This window comes from Triturus cristatus, chromosome 2_2 (assembly GCF_964204655.1).
Source record: "Triturus cristatus chromosome 2_2, aTriCri1.1, whole genome shotgun sequence".
In the NCBI taxonomy this organism is placed as follows: Eukaryota; Metazoa; Chordata; class Amphibia; order Caudata; family Salamandridae; genus Triturus; species Triturus cristatus.
Genome location: NC_140582.1, coordinates 206,879,101 through 206,891,344, shown reverse-complemented (window position 1 = coordinate 206,891,344; position 12,244 = coordinate 206,879,101). Strand labels below are relative to the sequence as shown.

The following is a 12,244-nucleotide window of genomic DNA, read 5'->3' as shown; positions in this document are numbered from 1 at the left end:
ATTGAGGTTTATTTCGAATGAACGAAAAGCAGTTACACCAACTGAGTTAATTCCCAAACCTTCAAACATACTCTGTACAATGTACGCACGCGAATTTATTTCGTGGGGAGTGTCTGTTCGCGGACATTATCCTTGCATCTATAAGGGCAGAGTGCAAAAATTAGCATACCACCCCCCACAAAAAGCAGCACCGGCAGTCAAGTGCGCTCACAGCCCTGCCACCCTGTGGACATCCTAACACTTGTAATAGTGCGCATCCAAAAAGAGCGCACATATTTGGGGAAAACATGAAAGCCTGAGTGGGACGTTCAAAAACTATGCAAGCAATAAGTACTATTATCCTTTTTACTTATTAAGGAAATCTCAGTATGCATGATAATTCAATCATTCAAAACGCTTTAAATTTTTCTGAGTTTCGATCTAAAATATCCCCAAACTATTAATTCGGAGAAAAAAAACAGTGCGTGAAGCAGGAGAGCGGATTGCACACATATCGGGGTGCTTCTGCGGCTGTGCCAGGAGCAGGCACAGAGCTGTAACATGTTTACTCTGTGGGTAGAGGCGCTGCCCGGGGCCAGCCTGTCATCTGCGCCCCTCACCACAGCCTCTCCGAAGAAGGCGGGGATCTGGATCCTCTACTAGGCGCTGAGGAGACCAAGCTCGCACCTCCACCCCCTCCCCCACCCTCCGGCTCACCTCGGTGACAGCTCTCCGTTGGAGTGAAGTGGGGTGTCAGGCGCCCTTTCCGGGTTCACCAGGGCCACTCGGGTCTCCTTCGTTAAGCGAAGATGGGGGCCTTAGAGATAGGGTGTCTGAGACGGAGGGCCTCGTCTCTGCGGCTCAGAGGCTGGGATTGTATTTCGAAAGATCCGCCATTTTCACCTCGTCATCCCCCGCCGCCGCCCGCACCGGAACCAGCTGGGAGACACCCCCGGAGCAGGGAGCCAAGGCGACCGGGACTCACTCTCCGCTCGGCTCATCTCAGTAGACATTTAGCCGGCCGCTCTCAAGTGCAAGTAGAGCACCCCCACAAACACCCCTGAGACAAATATTAATCGCACTATAGAGCGCTGAACGGTAAGGAGGCAGCGCGCTTTAGATTCAAAATATGCCAACATTTAAATAGCTCAACATACAGATTTCACAAGTACGAGTTGATTTTGCCAGCCAACTTGTTTATACAGGAGAATTATTTTGCTAAAAATAGGATATTTTTCGTCAAAGTACTCAAACTACGAGCTAGCTGTCAGTGCACTCGAATTGTACTTGTGCTTAACGCACAAAATCTCTAGATCAAGACAAAACAGCATAAACCGCTTCCACGTGCAAACGGAGTGATGTCATGCTAGCATGAGTTCATAACGTAACACAAATACATTCATTTACAACCAAGTGGAGCAAACGTGGAATAAACCACATAACTTTGGATTCGAATCCAAAGTACACATTGCACACCTACATCTTCTGAATGTCACTCCAGTTAAGATTTGGCTTCAGATTCCTAACATCCTTTCAAAAAAGATTTCCATTAAATGCATCTTTCTGGACTCAAAGGAATTGTTGTTTTTTTGCCGCTGCAAAGCTAATCTCAGGGGCATTTCAAGAAATGGACGAAAATGCTTGACACTTCAAAAAGCCAAGGGGAAAAACGGAAATATGAACATTATGACAACAGATGTGACAATACAACAGAAATATAGCGGAGTAAACATAAATTGGTTTGGGTAACCCTCACAGTGAATGGCTACTACATGTGAAGATCCATCGCCTCACTGGCTTAAAATTAATCTATTGGCCAGCAACTCTTAGGTCTTCAAATCCATAAATTTTCATGACGCCACAAACAAAATAAAAAAAACCAAACTATATTTTATACAATTATTGCCGCCAGCCCACTATGTGCAATGTATTTAGGTCTTCTATCAGTCTTAGTTTACAACATAGAGGCTGATTCCTAAAAGCATTTACACGTACTGGAAGTAGTTCTACAGGAGGTCTCTTATGTCCCCCTACATATCTTTGTGAATCCGCCCGAAACATCAAACATGGTAATAGAAAGGAAATATTCATATTATATTCCTATACAAGCATTGAAGTAGAAAAGACTGTCTCCTTGCGTTGGACGTTTTGGAGCTGATTTACAAAGGCAAGTGAATGCACACAAGAGTTCTTTTGTAGTACTACTTCCTGTGCTCCTAAAAGCTTTTATCATTCAGCCCCTTAGTGTCTATCAACCTCTACTATTCTGTCATTCAAGATTCTATTCCATACCAGCTGAAGAAATAGCACACATTGTATAATACATACCAATAAATGGTGCAAACTGGAGATGTCATGCCATAAGCAGATAAAACACGTTCAAAGCCGATAGTTCTTCCCAAGCAAAGCCCAATAACTTTCAGAGTATGCATGCACTTTGAGGTAGGTTACTAGTGTGTAGCTATCCTGAGTTGTTTGGGGGCAATATAGACTTATAAGGATTTGAAAAGCAAGCAATTATTATGCATAAACTAAATACTGGGCATGAGCAATCAAAGCCTAGCAGGAATTAATTAGATTTAATTTTACTGCAACTTGTTTTTTAAAATGGTGAGAGCAGAATAGCCAAAGTTACTGGTGATTTATACCACAATGAATGTAGTAACAAGGTTCAACCTCACCGATGACAAACATAAACGTTGATTGGTCCTGCAAGGCAGTAATTTGTTATTAAAACAGAAGAAGTTCAAATTATTATAGGCACACATTAAGACACTCATGTATTTTTCGCTGGGATTAAAAATCACTGTCGGTACAACAGAAGTTTAAAATGGTGCTGTGTTTCCCTTGCCTGCAGCGATAATAAGTGCGTCTAGTAACAAGGCAGTGTGTGAAACAACCTGTACCCGTTTTAGATGAAATATGGCTAACCTAGTTTGCTTTTCCTATCGCCCTTTCTAAGCCACATCTCTTTTTCCTGGCTTATGAACTCCTGTTAATGGATACTGGATTGCCTGCAAGCAATTGTGACCGGAACCAATGTGCTTACGCACACAGAATCCAAATAGGCATGATGGGTTCCAAATAAGCCCTTTGCAAAATCTTCAGCTTTTTTCTCTGTCAGTTAAGAACTATAGTGAACTTCCACAGGCAGATCCAACAGTGGGGCTCCCCTTTCATCCACACCTCCCTCTGAACCAGAAAGCACTAGTAGATCCAGCAGAACTTCTATATGGCTCCAGCGGAGTTCCTCACGTGCACTCAGTCCAAAACAGTTCAGGCAAGAAAAGACCTACAAGTTGTCCCCAGTATCACCCTGTCATCAGAGGCAAAGTGAGGTGGGCTGCAGCAACGCAAGATAGGCAGTCAGCCTAAGAAAACACAAGATGATGAGGGACGGAGCACTGAAACTTTTTAGAAACTCACCCCCAGACACAGATCTGGGTTGAATCCATCCTCGTTCTTTAGCTCACTTCGCCACCCCAGTTCAGACCCAGCCATATGCAAATCAGTCTTGAGCCTGTGTTTCATGGGAACTGTCCAGCCTGAAATGCCAAGCCAGGTCTTCCCTGGACCGGAAACAAGCACCATGGGACCAGTTTCGGGTTAACACCCCTCATCAGCCAGGCTAGCTTGAATCCAGTGGCAAAGTGAGCAAGGGACCCACGTCTGGGCATACCCTGCCAACTTAGGGCGAACAAAGCAAACACAAGGAGATGAAAGACAGAGTACTGAAACTTTTCAGACACTCATCCCCAGTCACAGATCAAGTCAGCCTGAGAAGCCAACAATGCCATCCTACATCAGCCAATCACGCACCTGGTACAAATGTTGAAGTTGTACAGCATAGAAGTAAGAAAGAAAGGTTTTTCTATCTGAACCTTTATGAGCCACTTGGCAGGAGATGGAGCCTACCCAATTCAAGCTAAACTGCTCATTTATGATATACTGCATTTGATGGTATATGGTTGGTCTGCTCCTGTCATAACACAAATGAGCTAAAACAATCCTGGCACAGAACACTACTCAAAGTAACGGTAAGCGGTTGGCACAAGCATTCCCATCCAACACTATTCGGTTATCTCAAATAATTCTTCATTACTAGTATGCAGTACTTCCCATTATCTTACAAAAGTACTTGATTTATTTAACTATAAAAACAATTGCGTCTGTGATGAATCATTCTCCATTATTCTGAGAAAAAGTATGGGGTGGTGGTCCCATCTTAGGAGAAACCCTTATTTGCAGAAAGCAAGCCCACCCGTTTCAGCCACTCCTAATTCTAGAAAACTTTAATGCTAGACTTCCAACTCATAGGCACTGAGCGTTTGTTTCTCTTGCCCTGCTAGCCAGCCCAACCCACCTACTGAATGATTTAGATTTCTGCAGTTGAAACCTCTTCTTAAGTAAAGTTAATTGGACAGACATGAAATTCAAACATGAATATCCGCAGCAGTGCATGACGACACAAACTTGCCAAATCTCAAAACACAGCCACACACAATGTTTAAAGATCTAACCAATCAGAAAACTACTGTATTCATATTAAAATGTAGTTTACATAGTTAAAGAAAATATGCAGTTTGTTCAATCAGTTTCTTTGGTTTCTAAGCTGAATAACCACTTCATAGCTTTGCCCCTTGTTCACATTCTATTCAGTTTTTAAACTAACATTGTGAATACGAATCTTCCCCTAGAATAAGATCATAAAAGGTAAAGAATGCATGCTCAATACTGTAGCATAATCCCTATTTAGGGTACCATAAGGTGCTACTGACTTTTGATGCTTGGACAGCCCCTTGTAAGCCAATATTGGGTCAATGTCCAAACACCACTCATGTAGCTACCTTCTTACTTGGGGACCAGGAATCTCTTCTAAATAGCTTGGTGTTCTCATGATGCAACAGTGTTAAATAAAGAGTCTTTGACTCATTGCTATTCCAGTAGCTTCTATTAACATATGCAGATCAAGACATTGCTTATACTTACATAAGCAAGAAAGTACCTTCCCACTCCTACCCTGGCCAGTGTATCGCAGCTAAGACTTACTACCAGCCTTATGCTTCTCCCAACAAGCCACCCCAACTTACCACCTCTCCCCATTTCATGTTTCTGTACTGAGGACAGAAAGATACATTTTGCCAACAAATCTAATGAGCGCTGACCGAATTCTAACCTCAAGTCTTGGACCACTGTACACAAATAGAACAAATTTCCCTCGAGGCGGTCAAAATCGTCCCTCAACTGAATAAACAAGCATTTGCAATGCAATAGGTCTCGCATTTACGCAAGTTTAAGCTATTGGCATTATAAATGACAATGCATTTAATTTATGTTTCAAAGACCAAAACATAAATAAAAGGCAGGGTCATTCACAATGCCAATAGCTCAAACATGCGTAAATGCAAGACCTATTGCATTGCAAATGCTTGTTTCCTGCTTGGAAGTATTCTTATAGACAAGTGGATTTGCGGTCTCAGAAACCCCACGCAACACTGTCACTATGCTGGTAGACCAATGAGAGAGCTGACCAGTGGATTGGCTGGCGGTTTGAAGAATCAAATTACATACATTTAAACTCTGCCCAGGGCAGTCCATGTATGGTCTGATGCGTGTGCGTGAAGAACAGATAGAACGACAACTTGTTGAATGGTGGCCAATCATGCGCTATGGACTAAGCTCGTAGCTGTGTTTTGATCAATGGTTTATCCAATTCAACTAAGTCAGAAAATTCATCTCTAAGACCAATGTCACATAGTTCTGAGGCCGGCACCTGCAGTGAACTCATACATTTTTTCTAACCAATGTAGCTTTTGTTTTTACTCTGTATTTTTAAAGCTATATTGTAATAAATGCACTGATACTTAAATATGCCATGACTTTACTGGTCTGTTTCGCCTGCATGTGCTTTATGTTTCCTTTAAGGCAAAAGTGTCCCATGTGTTTGTTATGTCGTATGGTTTGGAAAGTTGCAGCAGTCAGGAAACGTTTTGCCTGATTTTAAGATGGCACCTTGAGAAGCAACGTATGCACACGCAGCTGTGTGTAAACCATAGACACAAGCATTTGCAATGCAATAGGTCTCGCATTTACGCAAGTTTAGACTACTGGCATTGTAAATGACAATGCGTTTTATTTATGTTTTTAAAACCAAAACCGAAATAAAAGGCATTGTCATTTACAGTGACAATAGCTCAAACTCGCGTAAAACGTGAGACCTATTGCATTGCAAATGCAAGGCATCACAGACAACAGGAGGACGGGAAGGGAGAGGGCACAGACATCGGGCGGGCGAGGTAAGGGGGGGCGGTGAGGGACAAACCTATTTTCGAATCAGAAGCCATCATTTAGGACAGACAATGACATAAGCCAATGGCAAATATGGGCGAAGAGTGGGTGGGGCTTCTATTCGCTACTCCACCACAACATGTCTCGCAGCGCATGCTCGCTGGCTCTAGCCTCGACCTACAAACGGCTCCATCCCAATACAGGGCTGCAAGAACAATACATTTTATATACACAATTAAACTTGATGAAATCTTACAATAACATGGAGGGTCTAATGGACACGTATTCTAACAACTCATCTATCAATGATCTTGCAAACATGAAACCCAAACGTTACAATTAATCCACTGTCAAACTTTTTCTTTTTCAAACATCAGGTCTACAACATTGTCACTTTCCCTCCCCAAATCTCCACCAGGTAGGTTTTCACTTACAACTTCAGGTTTATTGGGTACACTAACTCTTGAAGGCCTTCCATTGTGCACACCAATTGATCTGTAATCTAACACAAACAGGGAAACCGCTTACAGTAGGGACAGGACCATTTTTTCTTCTGACATTTAGAAGGAAAAGGTGATTTTACGCCGAGAGATAGGCTAAATTGCAACATAAATGGTTAATGGAAGGGTGAAAAACAGCCCCTTGTTTTAGTCAATTTTCAATATTAACCAATTATGTTTGACTAAACAGTCCCAACTACAGATGACAATTGCTACTGCACAAATAGTATTAAACGTTGCAGGCTGGAGGTAATGTGAGCACTTGTAACATGGCCCAAAGAACAGCCCTACTAGTCTTATCGAAAGCAGGACTGCAGTCAGAAAAGGGAAAGAGTTTACTCAGGGAAAACCATGTACCACAACTGAAATTGTAATTGCATTTATAGAGCGCCTACTACCCCTGATTAGGCATCGAAGCGCTTTTTTGACGAGTAGCACGCTACTCTAGAACCAAAAAAGGATTATTGCTGAATTAGGGAAATATGAAAATAATTTGAGCGGTGGACACGTTAGTCTGTTATTTGGATTGAAAAGGATAGTGGAGGGGTAGAAGAGAGAAGGGTTTGCATTTACATAGCGCTTGCTACCCATGATGAGGTGTTGAAGCGCTTTTCGGCGGGTAGCAATCTACTATGGAACCCAAACAGGATTAGTAGGGAATTAGTATAGGGAAATATAAAATTAATTGAGTGGTGGACGTGTTAGCCTGTTATTTGGATTGAAAAGGATAATGAGGGGATAGAAGAGGGAAGGATTTAGAAAGTTGGTTTTTTTTGGAGCTCGTAGCAGGAGGAGGAGATTTGGGATGAGTAAAGGGGAGGTGGGGGGGGGGGGGGGGAGTCAGAGGGAAGGGTTTAGACAGGCTTCTTTGGGAGCTCTGAATAGTAAAAGAGGTATGAGATGATGCAAGGAAGGGTAGAAGAGGGAAGAGACTAGAAAGGGTTATTTTGGGGGTCGTAGTAGTAGAATGGGGTTTGGGATGAATGAGAGAGTGGCGGTAGAGGATATATTGAGAGAGGTATAGGGTATGAAATAGGTGACCGTCTAGAAAGGGTAATTTTGGGGATCATCGTAGAATGGGGTTTGGGATGAGTGAGAGAGAGAGTGGAGGTAGAGGATATACTGAGAGAGGTATAGGGTAAGAAATAGGCTAGTGCATTGGAAAGAGTAGTCGAATAAGATTAAAGATGAATCCGAGAGTGGAGGTAGAGAATATATTGAAAGAGGTATACGGTGAGAAATAAGCTAGTGCATTGGAGAGAGTAGTAGATTGAGGTTTGCTGTATCAAGGCCTGAAACCCACTTCTTCTGCCGGCAGGAACAAGGCTTCTTCAATCCATTTTCTATTCTGTTTAAAATAAGCAGTGCAAAGATCTCAGTTATGGAGTCTAGCAAGGATATCAATTAATAAGACTGTAGGTTTGATGAAGTGATTGCAATAAAATATTTTCAATCAAGCCTTTAAAAAAAATATATATTAACACTTGAAAGTCTTTTTTTCCCCTTTAAACATATTTCAGGCCACAAAACGCAGCCATAGAACCAACCACAAGAGGTCTCTGCTCTCCAGCTGAAGAGCATACAGATCCAGCTCAGAGTGGTTTTTAAAATATACAGTAAGCTCTCCTGGCGTCACAGATTCAATGACCTACAAGACTGATTTTTAGGTCTCGCCTGAGCCAGCGCTTTAGCGCTTTAGCGCTGCTCTGGTGAGAGCTATTGAAAACGGGGATTTGGAAGTGCAAACGAGTGCTTTTCAGGCCCCCAACTACAGTGCATGTGCGCCGGGCGCGCGCACCATAAGGCAGCCTGCGTGTACATTTCGCGGGCGTTTTGATGTTCTCAGTGAGCCGCGCGGCCACTGCAAACATCGAAGCGCCCGAGAAATTATTACTTTCACTTTAGCGGCTGCACAAGTGAAACATGCCCTCTAATACCCTTTCATCCTTACAATCTAACGTTCGCACCTACTTGGCAGACTGGTTCTCTGTTGCTCTTTCCTCCTCTGCTCTCTCTCCTCAGACTCCGTCCCTCCCCCTGTTGCAGCAGCTGGCATTACACGGGGGAGGGTGGCTCTTCGTGCCTACCAAAAAATGAATGTGTACGTGTATAACATAACTGGTGCTCATGTAAAGCGCTCCAATACAGAGTTCGCGCTATATAAATTTGCAATAAATAAATATAATGTGGTCCCTGGAGCTTTTCGCTTTCAACGTGCCTGCCTGCTCGTCTGATTTGACCTGCCAGAGTGATTGACCACGTCTGAGATCGCTCCCACACTCTGCTAAAAAAAAACTCTGATTCCTTCCAGCTAGCATATCCTCTCACCCACACACACTTATCCCTCGGAGGTGCACGAGATTATCTCTGTGCCCACTTTTCTCTAACCCCTCTGTTGATGTCAAGAGAAAGAACCCCCCCACGAAGAATCCCAGGCCCGTGACCTTTAACCCCCCCAGCACCAGCCTGGCTATCATTTACCCCCCCCCACCCACCTCGCAAAGGGATGTCATTACTCACTACAGAGCATCAATTACAGAGGTGAGCCCTCATCACCCATCATCACATTCGGCGCAGGAGCGCTGAATGGAAAAACAGCCCACCTCATGTCCACCCTGCTGTGCCGATATGATAGCCGCCGGGGGGCTCCCATAGTGCAACCCCCCCAATCCACATCTGGAACAAGCAGGGGAGGGGTTCGCACTGGGCTGGAAGCTGCAGCTTCATTGACTCACCTAGACTTTGGGCTTTACACTTACCCAAGACAAGCAGATGAATTCCTGAAGACGAACTCCGCAGCAATCGCGCTAACCGCCCGAGCATCCTAACTGCGGATCATACATATACAGAGCAGGTGGGTTAGCACGGGAATCTGCAACTGGCACATCAGCCCAAGATCTCCGACACCCATTCAGCTATCTAACTGGGAATGTAACCTCTGTGCCCCGCAGTTCATGTAGACTGCATGATGCCAAGGGGTCATTGATCCTGCCCCAGAATTTTCTTCTAAAGGGGTGATCTATTTATCGAATTGTATTCACCAGAATGCATTTGGTTATACAATTTAAGCCCAAGACCCCAATTGGAGAGGATATGGCCTAACGGCCAGAGCTGCTGACATCGGAGCTGGGGAACCAGGTTCGAGCCCCGACGTCGGCTCAAAATCCTGGTATTCTGGACAAATCGATTAATCTCCCCGTGCCTCCCAAAATTAATGTGTCCGTGTGTAACGTAAGTGGCGCTCAAGTAAAAGCGCTTCAATACCTTCAGGGCGAGTGCACGCTATGTAAAACCGCAAAACAGAAAAAAAACTAGAACATGGACTAGTCGGTAAACTGCAGCCATCCGGTAAACCTTAGGTATGCTTGACATATGGTCATTATTCCTGCCACCACCCCCGGAGTGTCTTCTCACGCTGCTTCTAATTGGATCCATATCATGTGAGACACCTCTTGCCAGTCCTGGATTTGAAATCAACAGCATGTGCATGCTTTTAGATCGAGTTACCTCATGCTTTACGGTTATGGTGACTTGTGACCAGGTGGTATAACGCTAGTGTGACACCACTTTTCCATTGCTGGACTTTGCCTTACATAATATTGTCATCAGCTGTGTTGGTCCAACTGAAATGAACCCAGACTACAACTCCCAGAATACAATGACCTGTAAAATGCCCAGGAATGCAAACGTGGTGTTCTCTGACATGGAGCTATCTGATCACCCTGGTAATGGTAACAAGCATTGGTATAGCCAATAGGTCTCGCTTTTGGGACCGTATAAGTGTTTAACTATGCAACAGTTGCATAACTAAATACTTATAAGGTCCCAAAAGCAAGACCTATTGGCTATGCCAATGCTTGTTTTAAATGTTGCTCAGGGGCTGCTGCGCTTTCTGAAGCCCTCCACAAATAAAAATAAAATACTTGGTGGTGCCCATACCCCTCAAAGGAGCACCACCAAGATCACAAAAGATTTCAGAAAAAAAGACAATGTAGGGCATTATGGGACACTCTCCAGCACTGAATGTGAAATGAGCGACTCGCCTACCCGAGCCATCCAGTGACCCTGGAGACCCCATTCCCTGGGGCCGATGACAACAGTGTCCCACGTACCCTAACCCCCAGGACACAGCAGTTCACTGCAAGAGCATGGGCAAGATTTACCTCGAATCCCTGCATGCGCCCTTGAAGGCAGGGAAGACAGGATTGCTACTGCCAAGTGGGAGCAGAAAAAAAGCTACTTCCACCTGGCAGGAGCAAACCACTACAGCCAGCTCCTGCTGCACCACGATCAGTGGAGGCAGGGGAGCCAGCTGGGCCCCTGGCGCCCCATGGGCTCATCCTACAGTGGGTATACTGGGTGGGAACTGAAGCACCCACACAATACATAAATGTTTTGCAGCTCCGGGGAATAGAGCTCCCTGGGTCCGATAATAACCAGGGCGCATGTGTCCCCTCCTCTTTTAAATGTAATGTGGACCGAGGGGATGGGTTACCCTCAGCCTCTAGACGGCTCGTGTGCGTGTGTGTATATATATATATATATATATATATATATACACACACACACACACACATATACATACATACATACATACATACAGGAGGTCTCAGCCAGGTCTGTTTAACCACTGGTCTGCCAGTGTGTCATTTACATTTTGGTTTAATTCACGCCAAAGTATACACGTTGGGGCACAGGTTCATCTCATTTCAGCCCTTGGCTTATATGGCATTTTGGTCTTGCACAATGTGCACATATGCACAAAAGTAGTCCCATTTTTATAGTTCTCCAAAATCATTCATAAACATTGGCAAAGTCAACAGTTATCAACCAACACCAGACCTTTATCAACGCTGGTTTTAATTGTCCTGGGCTTACTATTATACCATTTACCCACAACTTCCCTAGACTTCCTTTTTAAACCCTACTCTTATCCTCAAACCAGCAAGGGACACTAAAAACTAGAATCCCTATGCTCAACTTTTCATCCCCATCTTATTTTCCTACAAACCTGAAACTCAAACAATATTATTTATCCACTGTGTCACGCTTTGTTTTTATTTCCCTAAACTCAGTCTCAGCAATCATTCCACAGAACATATTTAAGCAGGTTGGATTAATCATTACACTACAGAATTCCGCAAGTGAAACATCAGGCTGAAGATCTCCCTCCCAATGCCTGCAGCTAGCCTTGCTGGATTTCTCCAGTCCAGGAGCTAAGCGACTCCAGCAATAATGTTGTGATAGTGAAACACAACTTCAAAATGGAATTTAAAAAAATCAGTCACTGTATAGCCAAACAGGAGCTCAGTTCCTCCGAGTGATTAGGACCAGTGTGAGGAACAGCCTGCTTTTTCATAGGAGCCTAAGTTAAGTCAATTTGAATAAAGATGCATTTAGTTTGCATTATTTCTCAATTTCTCTGCATTTTTTTGAGCGTGAACTCGGCCCAAGGGCTTTGGAGTGCTTTACATGAG

The 12,244-nt window shown here is 43.9% G+C and overlaps 1 protein-coding gene across 7 annotated transcripts in view; it reads right to left on the bottom strand.

Annotated features, from left to right (window-relative positions):
* Window positions 1-12,244, bottom strand: part of LIN54 (lin-54 DREAM MuvB core complex component) — a 497,293-nt gene that overhangs the window by 412,688 nt on the left and 72,361 nt on the right. The window contains exon 1 of one of the 7 annotated variants that reach the window (XM_085641199.1): window positions 697-916. The exons of 5 other annotated variants lie outside the window; for them this stretch is intronic. The gene's annotated coding sequence lies outside the window, so the exon portion shown is untranslated. Of the gene's footprint in view, window positions 1-696; window positions 917-12,244 lie in introns of those variants that run through there. One more of the 7 variants, XM_085641195.1, reaches the window with a different exon arrangement.